General features: G+C 39.4%; 1 protein-coding gene across 8 annotated transcripts in view; it reads left to right on the top strand.

Annotated features, from left to right (window-relative positions):
• Nucleotides 1-17,146, top strand: part of PTPRD (protein tyrosine phosphatase receptor type D) — a 2,143,764-nt gene that overhangs the window by 1,579,422 nt on the left and 547,196 nt on the right. The window lies entirely within an intron of this gene.

Raw genomic sequence — 17,146 nt, 5'->3', positions numbered from 1 at the left:
TCCTTATATAACAGAAAACATGAGTTAAAATGGATAATGCAGTATAAATCATGCATGAGAGTGGAAGGCATGAGAACTAAGCTTGACGATGGATAAGGAGACCTTCCTGATAAGAGTGGATCTAGTGCAAGGAAGTGAGAAATGGATGAGGGTTAATGGAGAAGAGTGGAAGAGGACTTTTGATGTCTATGATTCAGCCAATGAATCCGAGACAAAGTTGTCATGGATGTTGACTGCAAGCTGGAAATCAATCAGCCCTTAGTTTATATAGCATTTTACAGCTTACAAAGTACTTTTACCTACATTACCTCATTTGCTTTTCAGGGTTGCATGATATAAACAGAAGGGGTGTTAGTAATCCCCGCATGGGAAATGAGGATTTGAGGAGTAGCTAGGTGTGGGCCCAAGCTTTAATTTCCACAGTAAAAAAGTGGCAGGGATAGAATCAAACATCCGGTCATCCAACTCAGCATTCTCTCCAGCAGTGTGCGTGCTCACCCCCTCAGGTTGCCAAGCTCCCTCCCAGACTCTCAGAGGAGGCTCTTTCCTTCTCTCTCAGGCCCTTTCATCAGGGACCCATGAAAGCATTGTTCAGCTAGATGTTGAGTTCTGGGTCCACCTTGAGGTGTGTCACACTAAAAAATTTCCTTTCAGTGTTGTTTTACTAGTACTGAGTAGCTCATGATCTAGGACCCCTTGGGTGATACCTGAAATCTCTAAGTCCAGGTCCAAAATCATTTGTATTTCTTCTGTGTCTTCTTTTCGAGCAGACCCTTGGTGTATGGCAGCTCCCTCAGAGCTTTTCTTCATGTTTCAAACCCCAGAAATTTTCTGATCCCTTCCGTCAGCGTGTTTTCTTCCTATTTAAATCCTAGCCCAGCTCAGACGATACCTTCATGACCATTCTAAGAAAATATTATCTTTCTTTTCTAAACTTCTCAAATGCCTACTCTTTTCACTCATTTACCTGTTAATCATCATGCACCTTTGAGAAGAGTGTCGAAATCTTCTGCTTCTTGTATATTCTCCATAGCAGGGAGAATCTTTAACAAATCTTTCTTGGTTAATGGATTTTGGTCTCTGTTTCTATGTCAACAAAATGAAATAGCATGGCTATACTATGAGAGCTTCATAATAAAATTAAATTCATAATTCAAATGACCATCAGCAAATATTATTATCATGCATTTAATAGGATTTTATATATGTTAAAGGTTCTGCTTTTTAAAACATTTTGTTTTTATCATTTTAGAAAGCGGCATTGTTTCATTTGCCTCAGTTAACTACATAAAATTGGAGCTAACCTATTTTGATCTCAAAACAACTTTAGCTGTCCCTTTGGTTTTACCAATTTGATAGGAATTATCAATTTCCTTATCCATTTTTGATGAAAAAATGTGAATCTATAATATAGAGTCTAGAGAAACTAAAGGAGGTGTTTCGCTTGCCTGAGGGAAGCTATAGCACTGTACAAATAAACCGTACCCTTCCATAATCTATCTGGGAGTTACATATACACGGGCCAATTGAATCGTGAAATCAAACCAAAAATTATTCAAGTCACACAAACGATGGGGTGATACTATCTTAGGATCACCTACTCCTCTTCATTAATCTTTTGCAAAAGTAAACAGATTTATTACTTTGTTCCCTAACATTCGTGCATGGTGGTAACTAGTTCCAAAACTTTTACTAAAGTTAGATATTAGATTGTGATCCTTTATAATGAAATTTCATTCATCACTGAGCCAGCGTTAAATTTCTAGTGTTCCATGTTCTATTTTAAGCTTGGGTAAAATTTCTACCATCTATATTAGTTTCAGCAAATGAACAAACCACGAGTCTGTACTTTTCTACTATATTATTTTGAACTTAATGTTATTAGAAGCTCTTGTGCTTGGAGACAAAGGCAATCATGTCCCACAACCAATTCTGAAGGCAATAGGAAATTGAGAAAGTAGTTTAATAAACAGATGTTTTCTTAGCCTTTTTAAAGAAAATTATATTTATTTGAGCAGCTTTCTCTATATAATACAATCTGCATGTTTAAAAGGCAATCATTTTCCCCAGTTTATTCTCTTAAATGAAATTGCAACTGCTATAGAAGTATTCCCCTGCCTCGTCCCATCTCATCACTCTGATGTGTCAAGTTTTACGGAAAAGAGATAGGGAAGGAAATTCCAGAAGTGCTTAGGATTTAGAAGAGCAACTGGAGTTTTAAATAGCTCTCTTGATTTTTTAAGAATTTTTACAAGAGCAAACTACAGGGGGCAGCAAATATTAACAGGCTCTGAGAATCATGCTGAACCTTGGAATTAAGGAGTGCTGGGCTGCTCAACTTATGTCTGATGGAAATGCCCAACTTTAACATAAAACATACCTTTTTCTCATGCTTTAGTTTCAAGGTACGTAAGAGTTAAATCTAGGAGGCTTTTTCCCATCCATCTTTACACAGTAAGCTGAAGTCCAGAGGAGTCTGTCACATTTCAACAAGGTTCTTTGTCTTCTTTAAATTCCACAATCGAGTGTGATGTGCTGAAGTGACATGGATTAAACACCTTGGGATCATCTGAACATTAACGTGAGGGCAGTGGCACAGGAACTGCACACATATAGGGATACAAAGGGAATTTTGGTCTCTATTTTATTTACTCACAATGAGTTTAGTGCTGTTGAACTTTCCTGAAACATCTCCTGCATTTTTTGAAGGATTTGTTATCTAAGACACGGTTTCCAAACACTTGGTATATTTAAAATCAGGGCTTCCCTGGTGGCGCAGTGGTTGAGAGTCTGCCTGCCGATGCAGGGGACACGGGTTCGTGCCCCGGTCCGGGAAGATCCCACATGCCGTGGAGCGGCTGGGCCTGTGAGCCATGGCCGCTGAGCCTGCGCGTCCGGAGCCTGTGCTCCGCAACGGGAGAGGCCACAACAGTGAGAGGCCCGCGTACCACAGAAAAACAAAAACAAAAACAAAAAAAGCACACTATCCCTGAATTTCCCCTATGAAACTCAGTCTGTTCTTAATAAAGACAGAGAAAGTGAGCACATATTACCTGTTAATAGTGTTGAACTTGATTTACGCTTTTATTTTGAGGACCGAATAGAGGGAGAATGCCAGACCTTCTTCCAAGGGGCTTTGATCTTATATCCTGGTGCAGCCTAGAAAATAATATCTCATAGAAGCTTGGCGTGGTCTATTCTCCCTTTTCTGGGAAAGTATAAAAAGCAGAGAAGGAAACATTGTTATTCATCTACCTCAAACCCTGTGTTTTAAAATGTCAACAGTTACTAGGAGGGTTGCTACGTTCTTTAATTGTTGATATAGTTATGTAGAGTAAAGGCATGGCACAAGACTTAAAGGCAGAAGCCGAATCTGTTTCCAAAATAAAAAATGAAAATATCAAGCTTGTGACAACATCCATGCAAGAGGACAGAACTGAACTGGAGTAAGAAGTGAGGAGACTGAATTCATGTGTTGGTTCTGCCTCGGCAGATCTGCTGTGATCTCTGACTTCAGATTCCTCGTTGTCTATCACTACCAACTGGTGCCACCTCCTATCTGTAATTCTTCACTTAATTGGCTTCTGTGTTTCCTTATTTCATAATGAAATAATCCAAGTAAACGGCAAGACACAGGAAGTATCATAAAAACACCTGGAAACCCATCAACTCAGAGTAGGTAAATGTTAATTTGCCAAATCATCCTCAGATTTTTTTCTTCGTTAAAGAGCATTTTTACACATTTTACTGCAGTATAACATACATTCAGGAATGTAAACATTTAGGAAGTGTACAGTTCAATGACTCTTTGTAAACAGAAAACACCTGTATAACCAGAACCCAGATCAAGAAAGAACACATTCCAGCACCCAAGAAGACCTCCTCGGTACCCCTTTACAGTCTCCAGCTGCCCCTACCTCCCACCGCGGGAAATCTATTATCCTGATTCCTACAAGGATACATTGGCTTTGCTTTTTCATTTGTTTATTTTTTTTAATAAATCATACAGTATGTACTCTCAGTATCTTGTTTCATTTCCTCAACCTCATGTTTGTGAGATCCATCCAAACAGTTGCATGTAGTTGTAGGTTGTATATTCTTGTCGCAGCATGGTATTCCCTTGTGTTCACATCTCCTGAATTATCTTACAAAATAAAATATAGGATACAATAAGTTTGAGTGGTGTATCCTTTCTATTTTTTAACTTTATGTATGTAGATGTATCCATTTATACATATTCTAAAGCTTGCTTTTCCTCCCTCAGTGTTATGCTACAGATGTGTTTCCACTTTGAAACAAGTACACTTAGTCCATTTGCGCTTCTGGATGGTGGTCCACTGAATATACCACATTTAAACATCCATATCCTGTCAGTGGCCGCTTAGGTTCTGTCTTCCCTGTACACATGCATGGTGCATACCTAGAAGCATAATCATTAGTCAAGGAGTTTGCCTACTTCACCTTTACTGCACGGTGCCTAAATGCTCCTTGAGCCAATGTAGTAGAAAGCTATAGGAGCCCCCACTGCTCCACACATGCCAACACTTGAAATTAACAGATTTCTGTGTGTTTGCTGTGGTTGGTTAGTTTCTGCCAATTTGCTGGGGGTGGAATTGCATGCCCTTGATGACTGGTAATGTTGAATATTGTTGTTCCTTGGTCTTATTTAGCCCCTTTCTCCACTCTCCCTGCAGATTTTGCAGATGGCGATACAGATTTTTATCTCCTTCTCTCTCCTGTTAATTAACAAAAGGGACCGTACTCCAATACAATGCTAATCCATCCAATGTGATTCTGTCCACTTATTCTCTTTATCAGCTCCCTCCTATTTCACTGTAGCTGGCCTCTGCTATTCCACTAAAATGGATATCAAGATTATCAATGACATCTTAGTTTCCATGACTCACTTTATTGTTCTCATCTTATTTCACTTCTACAGACTACATACCTCTACCTCTACCCTTCCCTCACTTATTGAATACTTCTTTGTCCTTCCATTTCTCTGGATCTTTTCATATCTACTACCTGGTAAAATTCCCCCCTTCTCCCAACCTCAGAACTAGTGGTTCTTTTTCTGAGCTCCCTAGAACCTTGCTGGCACTATAGATATACAAACTCTATAGATGTATACAAATTCAGCTTTGTATTGTAATTACAATTAGCTATGATAAGAGAGATTCTGAAGGATTTACATTTCTGCATCCCCAACGTCTAGTGGAGAGTCTTGACATGTTTGTGGAATTTAATCAATAAATTGGACAAACATTTCTCTGGGGTCTCTTTCAGTTCTAAGACACTAATTCAAAGTCTACAATGATGAAAAAGGAGCCTCTTTTCTCCCATACTGCCTCTAATATCCATTTTCACAAATTGCCCTTTCCCTGCTGGAAAAGTCTTGTGCTAGAACCCAAGGGGTTCTACACTGGTTCGAACAAAATTCCTGTCACAAGCTGAGAATCTACCCAGCAGCCTGGATAGGGGAGTCAGGCACACTGAATCCCCCCCCCGCCCCCGCTCTCAGGGCCGGGGCCAGTAGAGGAGCAGATGAAGTTCTGTGTGGAATCCAGTTCTTCTCTTCCATTCCGCAAACTCCATTCACTGAGCAAAGAGAAATGGGAAGTGAGGCAGAGGAAAAGAGAGAGCATCTGACTGAATAGGAAGAAGAGAAAAAAAAAAAAAGATCAGAAAGGGATGTTAAAAAGGTGATGAAAATCACAAGTGTTCTCTGTTTGTTTGGTTGGTTTTAGACCACTCAGAGGAGCAGGAATAATATTAAACCTGTGAGACATAGATTTTTATTTAAATCACCTAAGTCTGCCCAACTCTAAGACTGCTGAGCCCCAAGGTGTTTTAAGCTGCCACAGAGTGATGCTCTTTTGTTTCAAGTGGTTCTTAGAAATCTGTAACCATTACTAATAAACACTGTCAGGGTCTCACTCCCGGTAGAAGGCACCATTAACGCATTACTTGGCCCAGTCTTGCCATGTATAGTGTGTGAGTAGATCCTGCTTCCGTCACTACATGTGAGTTGGCCGGGAGCAGAATTCAGGCCATTGTGTGGCTTTCCTACTGAGAAGAAATTGTTGTTTTCCAGAATCATCACTTGCTAATTTTGAATTAAATCGTATGCTGCTAATTTGCGCATATAACAAATGGCTCTTCTACGTATTAGCGTTGTTTGGTTAAATACCGTGCTTTTCCATATGTGTTAAAGAATGCATCCCTAAAAAAAAAAAATAAATGTTAGATTGATTCAAAGCACAGAGGTTGTAGAAGTGTACAGCACCCTGTCTGTTCAAATACAAAGGCTAATTGATTCCCCAAAGACCTTGATCCTTATTCTTAAAGCAATAAATTTCACTTCAAAAAACCCTATGATTTATTTACACTTTTAAAATGATAAACTTCACCCCATCAGTAATCCTAAAATGCTGTTGAACCTGGTCTATGACTGAAAAGGCCTCTTTTGCTCATTTTCTTATTGAGACGGGCAGCTGCCAAACGTGGCCTCCTTACTCCCACATCTTAGCCTGCGTTCACAGTGAAATCACAAATGAAAATAGGCAATTATAATAGCATCTTGCCTCCTAGAGCCCAATGTTCCTGGAAAAACTGTTGTGCGATATAAATAGCAGATAGATTATCTGCTTGCTGAGGATGGTGTGGGAGACGGAATGCTCTTAAAGAAAAGAGAAGTCAAATGTAGCCCAAAATGGCAATGGAGATAGCTCTAGGAATGTTTAGGGGCATCTGGAAATAGGTACCTAGTAAGTACATGAAAATAAAGACCTGTCCATGCAAACGTCCTAAGGCACCCTTGGTTTCATACACATTTTTAACCACCCTGCCACACTGATTTGGGCCTGACCAGGAGATGAATGCTACCTAGTAAGGGCTCTGTGTCATTTGTGAGTCTCCAGGCAGAGTTGAAGGGAAAGACCAGGAACTTATGGAAGTTGACAAGCTCTCTGCCAGAGACCAGTGACTTCTTAGACTTGTGTGTATCCAAATAGGAATGGGAAATGAGAAGAATGAAGGCCTCCTACGCCCTGGCATATTAAACCTACAAAAGGAAGAGTTTCCTCATCTATCTAAGTAACGTTGTCCTTCTGTATGTTTCATTTTTAATTCATTTTATGTGAAATGCAGTGCAAGTCTTTGATTGTGGCCGATGATAAAGGAAATACATGCCAGGTTAGATATTTAAATTTTTCTGATAAGAATATTCTACGAGTTTTTAAAATTTTTAAATCATACATCCATTCAAACATGGTTATAGGATTAGGCTGGTTGACCTATCTCATGTGTGGTTTGCTCATTCATTCATTTATTAATTCAACATGTATACGTGTCAGTAAATATATATATGTACATATATATATGTGCCCGGGACCTGGTTAGAAGGTGGGTGAAGAAGATAAATGCATTATGTAATGTAATCTCTCTCTCCCACTGTCTTTCTCATTGTCTCTCCTTCATCTCCTTCTGTTTCTGGTTTTATTGAATATCATCATCATCATCACCGTCATCTAGATGCACAAGCCACAATCCAGGAAACCATCTTGACTAAAACTATTTTCTCCTCTTCATTTCACTAAAATACATTCCTTGATCCACACCCTCTTGGATTTCTGCCTGGAACATTGCAATAGCAAAACATGGGTCTAATAATATATTGGTAATGCATCTACTCATTATTTAATATGTTGGGCCCCCACTAAATGTTTGCATTCAATATTACAATTGATATTCACAATAACCCTATGAAGAAAGGATACTATCACCTCCATTGTAAAGATAAGAAAACTAGGGCTTCCCTGGTGGCGCAGTGGTTGAGAGTCCGCCTGCTGATGCAGGGGACGCAGATTCGTGCCCCGGTCCGAGAGGATCCCACATGCCGCAGAGCGGCTGGGCCCGTGAGCCATGGCCGCTGAGCCTGCGTGTCTGGAGCCTGTGCTCCACAACGGGAGAGGCCACAACAGGGAGAGACCCATGTACCAAAAAAAAAAAAAAAAAAAAAAGAAAAAGAAAACTAAGGCTCAGAGAGATTGCATGAGCTGTTCAAGGCCTTCAAGTAGTAAGTAGAATAGCTTGGATTTTAATCAAAAGCATTTTGACTTCAAAGGCTGTGTCCTCTCCCCTCTGCCACATGCTTTGCAACCACCCTGACACTCCCTGATTGTGCTTCTCACTCATGGAGTTTCCCAGTAGAGGCTCCTTCATACACACCATTAGCTCATCCCTCTGAGGTGGTATTTTATAACTAAGGTGAGGCACCACAGTTGGAAGCAGCCATAAAAAAACCTCAAGGTGAAGCACTTAATCTTAAAAGAACGACTGTTAGATTGTAGTCTGGTGCAGTTGGGAAAAACCCTTTAACAAAAGGCCCTCCTGTAAAGTTCTTGTAAATTTCACTGTGGTTTCACAGTGGCTGAGATACTGTTTTTCATCTTATCCTTTCTTTTTTATTTATTTATTTATTTTTATCTTCTCCTTTCTTTGCCTGAAATCTCTTTGGGACTAGAGCAGTATTATTTTATGTTATCTTTTTAGTCAAGGCAGTGCCAGAAAACCATATCTACCTTGAATTTAGTGCTCAGAAAACAGTTACAGTACTGTATCTGAGGTATAATTTCAAGTGTCCGAATGATATCACCCAATTATATAATAAACGTGAAACACTTTGGAAATGATAAATAGCCACATAAATGAAAGGTGTTACTATGTCGGTAGGTAAACATAGTCTTTCATGTGGTATTTGATGAACATTCTTTTTAAAGAAAGCAAACAGCCTAATTAATGCCACATGATTATTCTATTAAATAGTGAGTAGCATAATTATTCTTCCTTTTAAATTTTCACAGTGAAAAATGCAACCGTTTGGCTTAAAATCCCCAATTGTGTGGGTGTGTATAATGACATTCTTTTTTTTTTTTAATTGAAGTATAGAAGATTTACAATATTGTGTTAATTTCTGGTGTATGGCAAAGTGATTCAAATATATATATATTTTTTTCATATTCTTTTCCATTATGATTTTCACAGGATATTGAACATAGTTCACTGTGCTATATGGTAGGACCTTCTTGTTTATCCATCCTATATATAAGAGTTTGTATCTGCTAATCTCAAACTCCCAACCCATCCCTCCCCCTATCTTTCCCCTTTGGTAACCACAAGCCTATTCTCTGTGAGTCTGTTTCTGTAGATATGTTCATTTGTGTCGTATTTTAGATTCCACATATCATGTGGTGTTTCTCTTTCTCTTTCTGATTTACTTCACTTAGTATGATAATCTCTAGGTCCATCCATGTTGCTGCAAATGGCATTTAATTCTTTTTAATGGCTAACTAATATTCCATTGTATATATGTACCACATCATCTGCTGATGGACATTTAGGTTGTTTCCATGTCTTGGCTATTATAAACAGTGTTGCTATGAACATCGGGGTGCATGTATCTTTTTGAATTATAGTTTTCTCTGGGTATATGCCCAGGAGTGGGGTTGCTGGATCATATGGCCACCCTATTTTAGTATTTTGAGGAACCCCCACACTGTCTTCCATAGTGACTGCACCAATTCACATTCCCACCAACAGTGTAAGAGGGTTCCCTTTTCTCCACACCCTCTCTAGCATTTATTATTTGGAGACTTTTTTAATGATGGCCATTCCAACCAGTGTGTGGTACCTCATTGTAGTTTTGATATGCGTTTCTCTAATAATTAACAGTGATGAGCATCCTTTCATGTGCCTTTTGGCCATATGTATGTCTTCTTTGGAGAAATGTCTATTTAGGTCTCTTGCCCATTTTTTGATTGGGTTGTTTGTTTTTTTAAGTTGGGTTGTATGAGCTGTTCGTGTATTTTGGAAATTAAGCCTTTGTCAGTCGCATCATTTGCAAATATTTTCTCCTAGTCTGTAGGTTGTCTTTTCGTTTTGTTTATGGTTTCCTTTGCTGTGCAAAGCTTTTAAGTTTGGTCCCATTTGTTTATTTTTGCTTTTATTTCTATTGCCTTGGGTGACTGACCTAAGAAAACATGTAATGACGTTCTTAATGTGCTACATGTTCAATGCACTAGAACCTGTGGTTTTCTAGGAACTGTGATGGCTCTTTCAGTAAGTTCCAGTGAGAAAAGATAAGACTTGAGATCAAAGGGCTGATGCATTATTTTTCCAACATGTTTGCATACATCGTTGAAATTAGTGGTGGGATAATCATAAAAGGTGGATACTTTACTATGTATATTGTGATTTTTTAAATGGAATCTGCAAAATTAAATGAGGTATCAACCATTAAAAGGCCTTAAAGAGGTAGTTTTGTATTCTGCAAGTGTAGATTTCATAAGTGCGTCCTTTGAAGTAAAAATCTCATCTCTTTGTAACTGGAATAGGTTCTGAAGAAACAAAACTTCAAGAGGTTTAGATGGGCTGTAAAAAATGTTGTAATCTCCTATAGGAGAGACGTGATTTATAAGTCAACGTATTTTTTATGACGCATCGATGTTTGCAACAGACCAGGCCAGTAAGTAAGAAGCTTAGATTTAAAAGGAAAGAGCAGCGACATAACTTTCCTTTACAGGTGTCATTTGGCTTAAAACAACCTTTGCTAACCCCCGACTGAATCATTTTGAATGCATGCAAGTGGGGTTTGTGTAACAAATGTACACTTCTTCCATCTAGGTACAGGAGCTAGCAACTTTCTGCCAAGATGGTTTTTAATGAAATAGGCATAAAATGAGCTGTGCGTATCTTTGTTTGACAGAGATCTTAAACCAGTCTTGGGGGCCTTAGCAAAGCTAGTTCTCTGCCATCAAATACCTACTTTAAGAAGAGGCAGCAGATCATAGCATGGATTATGAGATCAGATAAATCTGGGTTTAAAAGCCACTTCTGCCATGTGCTAGATTGATATGACCTTGGGTGAGTCACGTACTTAACATTTCTGCACCTCAGTCAACTCACGTGTAAAGTGGGGCTAATAAAGCCACTTCAGGGAATTATTTTGTGCATTAAGGAATACTTAAACTTTAAATGTATGTTTAACCCAGTATTCAGTGCATAGTAAATAATCAGTTAAGGCCTGATATTATTTTTCAGGCATTTACAGAGCATTTATTTAAAAACTACTGTGCCACAAAGTATACAAGTGCAGTTTGTGTGTATATCCTCAGTGATGAAGCACATCCCCACACTGCCTCTGCATTATATGAAAATGTATAATTAGAGTTTTTAAGCAGTTTCCAACCACTAGCACATTAGCAAACAACAAACACTATCGCACGGTGCAGAGTTTGTTTACTTGGCAAAATGCAGCTAATGCAGCTGCCCCACACAACAGTCAAACCAAGGGGTGCGTTGATTGCAGAGTAAATTGAGCCCGGGGACTGCCTTTAGTTAGAGTGTGACAGCATTTTAAAACTTGAATTATTTGAATCATTTTAAAAATAAGTTTTAGGGGCTTCCCTGGTGGCGCAGTGGTTGAGAGTCCGCCTGCCGATGCAGGGGACACGGGGTTCGTGCCCCGGTCCGGGAAGATCCCACATGCCGCGGAGCGGCTGGGCCCGTGAGCCATGGCCGCTGAGCCTGCGCGTCCGGAGCCTGTGCTCGGCAACGGGAGAGGCCACAACAGGGAGAGGCCTGCGTACCACAAAAAAAAAAAAAAAAAAAAAGTTTTAAATAAGTTTGTTATTTAAGAAAGCCTAGCAATCCAGTAAATGCTCCACTCTTCCTGTTTGCATCTAACCAATTGGAACTTAGAAAAGGGCTATAAAGTAACTAATTTCAAAATCCATAATATCTACATCATGGCATGGCTACCCAGGTCCAAATATATGTCCTGGAATGTAATAACCATATGCTATAAAATATAACTGATAAAACAGAATAAGCCAGAGTCTTCATTCTGTCCACAGACATTAGCTTTATGAAAGGGTTCCCTATGACAATTACGTAGCAAAATGCCATTATGCGTATCTTTCCATATATAGTTATGACTGTGTCTCTATGACACAGAACATCTGTATGAAAATCAAAAAGTTCAGTCAACTGTCCAGATGTCCCCAAATATCAATGCATTTTTTTTATGGACAAAACAGCTGGACCGTTGTTTCTCATTTTATTTTCTTCCAGATGTTAGTTTCTTGTTAGACACAACCTCTTTTGTCCTACCACTCACCTTTAGGATTATAACTGAATTACTGAAAAACAAAAAGGTTTACTAGATAAATATGTTTCTCCAGTGTTAAAGGAGGTTGTCAGTCAAAGATCTGCTGGTTGATACGTAGATATTAGTGGTCCAGACAGCAGCAACGGACAACTTAAAAGGAGAGCCAGTATGAAAGTTATTTGATTGAAGAGATAAAAATCTTCTTCTTGTTTGTATTTACAAAAAGTATGTGAGCTGATATTGTTAAGTTCAGGATTTTTAAAGATAGAGGCATTGCGGTGTAGTGAAAAGACACAGGTATGGGCATCAGGAAATCTTGGGCATGAGTTCAGATTCTGTCCTTGATTTGTGACATTGTGATCCCTGGTTTCCTCTAAGGAGTCCAAGGCTCCAGTTTGCCTGGGGCTTCCCTAGGTTAGCACTAAGAGTCCAGTCTCTGGGAAACCCTTCAGTCCCAGGCAAACCCTTCATCCACAGGTCATTTTATGGATATAAAATGAGGGCAATAATAACTTCCTCAAAAGGCTGTAGTGCAGACTGGTGAATAAGTAAAGCATCTGGCAGCTGAGAAGTACAGGGTCCCCATATGGGAACTATTATCATCATTGTAAATCTCATCCACATTTCCTATTCTGTTTCCTCTTAGAACATAGGCTCGTCTGTTAATTGTATTCAATACAATTAACACTTCACTTGCACTATAAGAGTCACTTTAATTGATCCCATCTCATTCCCCAAAGCACTTACTCATCGACTTAGTGGTCATAAACTTTATGTCATCCTCACTGGAATCCAGGAGATGACTTTGTTTCCTCCATGCAGACCTGATATACTACTTCGGTTCAGATGAGCATTGTGGAAACTCCACTTCCCTCAGGGAGCCTGACACTCAGTGGGCCTTTAGCAGATGCTTGTTAAATGAAACAAGGATGCATGAACAAAAAATAGAAAAATATTGGTTGAGTTATGGCAAACCAAGAGTGAACATTGAATTATGGCCCTTCTCTTCTCTACAAATTCATCTTTTCTATCATTGATTTTGCTTTACTCACTGTAGAAATAGTGCTTACTGTTTTTTGAATGAATCAGAAATATTTCTTTTCCAGAACCTGCCGTACACCTGTTGATCTTTACCAACTAACCAGCCCAGTCTGCTCCTTCCCACTTTCTGGGCCCCATATTGTTCTTGGGGTCTCAAGCCTCTGGTTGCTCTCCTGCTGTGTAGAAACATCCCCAGGTCATCTCTAGCTTCATTGCTTGGTCCAGCTCTAAATTCAAAGAACCTTCTCTTGCATCTTTCAGATTTCTCTCTTCACTCCACCTTACTCTTCCTCTGGGTTATTTAAACTAAGCCATGCCCCTGCTTCCAGCCCTCTCTGGACCTGCAGTATCAGAGGCCAGACATAGCTAGCAACAGGCAATCAAGCCACATCTTTTACCTTCTGTTGCTTTAAACTCAGGGCCCACTTTTTCCAGGAAGGCTTTCCTGATGAGTCCCACCCAGTGTCTAACCTACCATGACTGTGTCAGCACAGTCACCCAGTCAGAGTCCTGGCTGCCAGGGTCAGGCCGAGCTAGACTCTAAATAACAACTCTCTCATTTATGGATGCGTGACATTAAATGAATGATTTCTCTTCTCTAAGCTTCAGTTGCTCCTTTGATAAAATGAGGGTAAGAACTGTACTTGTGATAAAATGGAAATAATAATTATGGGAATTAACTGAGGTAAGATATATAAAGCTTGGGGCAGAGCAGGTAATTCACTCAATCCTATTGATCCTAATATTCCTATCGGGTCTGAGATTGCCTACTTCCATTTCTTAACATTCTGTGGAAGAAGAAACTTCTGAGAATTATTGACTATATATCCCCAAGCACTTTGTGCTGCCTTTGGTAGCCTCCTATATTCATTACTGGACTAATTCTAGAACCCGAATCTGTTAAGAAAGAAGATTTGTATTTAGGATGGACTTAGGACCAAAACTTTTGGGTTTTCCATGTTACTTTAAAAGTGAAAATACAGGGACTTCCCTGGTGGTGCAGTGGTTGGGAGTCTGCCTGCCAATGCAGGGGACACGGGTTCGAGCCCTGGTCCGGGAAGATCCCACATGCCATGGAGCGGCTAAGCCCGTGAGCCACAACTACTGAGCCTGTGCTCTAGAGCCCACGAGCCACAACTACTGAAGCCTGTGCACCTAGAGCCCGTGCTGTGCACCAAGAGAAGCCAGTGCAGTGAGAAGCCCGCGCACAGCAACAAAGACCCAGCACAGCCAAAAATAATAAATAAATACATTAAAAAAAAAAGTGAAAATACAAAACCTAACTAAAAGAAAGTCCTCAACGAGGACTTTTCAGGACCACAGGAGAGAAAAAAGAGAGCTTACACTCCTGACCTCTCACCTTAGCATTTTTCTTCCTTCTACTTTCAAGTAGTGAATAATCAACATGTCAGAGTTCATTTAGATCTAAATCCAATTAAGTCTGACCTTAGGGATAGTTACTCATAGCTCCCAGCAGGTGTGTGCTTGGAAGAAATCTTCATCTGTGCCCTTTGTTCAATTTTTAAATTACCCAAGTTTTTGGTCCTGACTGATTAGGCCTAGCACCACCGCCCATTGAATATCCAAGGAGAACAGCTGCTGGCTTAAGCATCTAGGTATTTGTTCTGGAAAGCATTTTAAGAAATCACCTCTCTCTGTTTATCTGCCTGGAACAAGTGTGAGTTGAAAATTTTCTCTAATTTTCATCTGAATCTACATGGTAGCTGCTAAACCATGGGTAACATTACTTAATCACCATGCCCCTTGGTTTCATCATCTGTGAAGCGCTCTGCAAGATTGTTGCCAGAATTAGAATTAATGTATGTGATTCAAGTGACACACAGTAGGTGCTCAATTACTAGTATTCATTATTAATAAAATTGGCATTGCTAAGGCATTACCAGGAATTTTAAACATTTGATTATTATTCACCGCGGGAAGAAACTGTGTGTGTGTGTGTGTGTGTGTGTGTGCACATGTGTGTGTGTGTATGACTTCAATCAGTTCTCACATTCATCTTCCACTAATAATGTCCATTATTTCAGACTGACTTCAGAAGTCATGTTCTAAAATATCTCAATCAGCGACTTCCCTGGTGGTCCAGTGGTTGAGACTTCACCTTCCAATGAGGGGGGTGTGGGTTCGATCCCTAGTCGGCGAACTAAGATCCCACATGCCTTGCTCCAAAAAGCCAAAAAAAACATAAAAAACAGGGGCAATATTGTAACAGACTCAATAAAGACTTTAAAGATGCTCCACATTAAAATATCTTAATCATAGTTTCTCCAGTTCCTCAACATGATTTTTGTTGGGTAAAGGAAGAGAAAAGTGATGCTTCATAGGTGAGTAGCTATTACGATTCCAGTACTCTGCTAGGTGTTTTTCATGTACTTTTCTTACCTATTTCTCACAACTTCCCAGTAAAGTATTATTATTTCCATTACAGTGTAAATGGACACAGATGTAGGTAAGAGCACAGAGTCAAACCATGTCTGAATAACTCCCTTTCTACTTTTGGAGGAACCAGAAGATCTAGGTTCTGGTCTCAGTTTTGCCCCGAAGTCATTATGTTCTTGAACAAATTACCTCACCACTCTGATCTGTAATTTGTTAAACCATAACACAAGGGCATTGGATTAGATGATTTTAAAGATCCTCTCCAGAGCTACAAGTTTAAGATGGGATACTGTAAAATAAATCTAATCCAAGAGAAATAAAATGAAAGGGGCATCTCCCTGGTTTTAGTCAATGAATCGACATTATTTCTTCCAGCGTCCATCTTTCCTGATACTATACATACAAGGAAAAAATAGAAGAACCTGTTTGTTCTTGCCCTAACGTGGTTTTTTCAGACCACTTTTATTGGCACTCTGACCTTTGAGGCCTGATCCTCAGGACACTGGGGCTCTTTCCTTCCCCCTTTGTTTTTCTACCAGCCTGTTTAACGATAGTTAAACGCTGAATGGTACCTTCCTTCTCTTCTCCTTGTTTTTCTGAGTAAGAAGACAGGAATGAGCATAGTAAGAGTCGGGGAGAATGTCTAGAAAGGTAACTGAGGCTTTCTTTCCATGAGAGGAATGATGAGAATGACTGAGAAAACCATGCCTGGATGAGTCTTTAATCCTCTGTGAATTTATTCCCTTTCTCACCATTTTTTCCTTTCTCTGGTCAATTCTATTAGTCCTTAAGATGCGGGTCCTGGAAGCTTCTTTTCTTTTTAAACTCTGTCCCGCATTGTTCCACTTCTCACTCCTTCTGCTATGCTGTGCTCTCATACTTTTAGTAAAGCACATAGAATGGATTATGTTTACTTGTTTATATGTCTGTTCTGTATGTCAATCTATACCCCTGTGAGTTTATCAGTACCCTGTAATATACACTATAGCTTCTTCCTTGTCTTGTACTGAAAGTGCTGTATATCGACATCATAATCATTTGCAGGAACCTTGTAGAAGGAAGGTATTCTCATGTTTGAAAGGAAATACGTGCCTAGCTTTAATAAAGCCTCGTATATCTAGCCTAACCAAATAGATGCATTACAAGTCAGTGCTTTACGTTGCAGTGGTATTCATGGAGAACATTGTAAGACCCAACTACATATTGAATTTTAATATGAATGTATAGAGATTTGATCAATATACAACTTTTTCAGGAACAATCTCCCTCACTAGACTCTTAGCTCCATGAGAACAGGAAACCTATTTGATTTCTTTTCCATCGCACCCCCAATGCCTGACATACGATAAGTGCTTTATGAATATTTTGAAAGAATGAGTAAATGAGAGAAGGAGTGAAAAATTACAACTATTATTTTAAGTGAGGAAGACCAGTGTGTTACTAGTCCCTGCTGCATATCAGAAATGACCTTAGGAGTATAATTTTAGGCTAACGAAACAAAATATATTAAAATATTTTCATTCTCTTTATTGTATGTGC

The sequence above is a fragment of the Globicephala melas genome, chromosome 6 (genome assembly GCF_963455315.2).
Source record: "Globicephala melas chromosome 6, mGloMel1.2, whole genome shotgun sequence".
Lineage (NCBI taxonomy): Eukaryota > Metazoa > Chordata > Mammalia > Artiodactyla > Delphinidae > Globicephala > Globicephala melas.
Note: the sequence above shows the minus strand (reverse complement) of the source record. Positions and strands in the feature narration are given on the sequence as shown.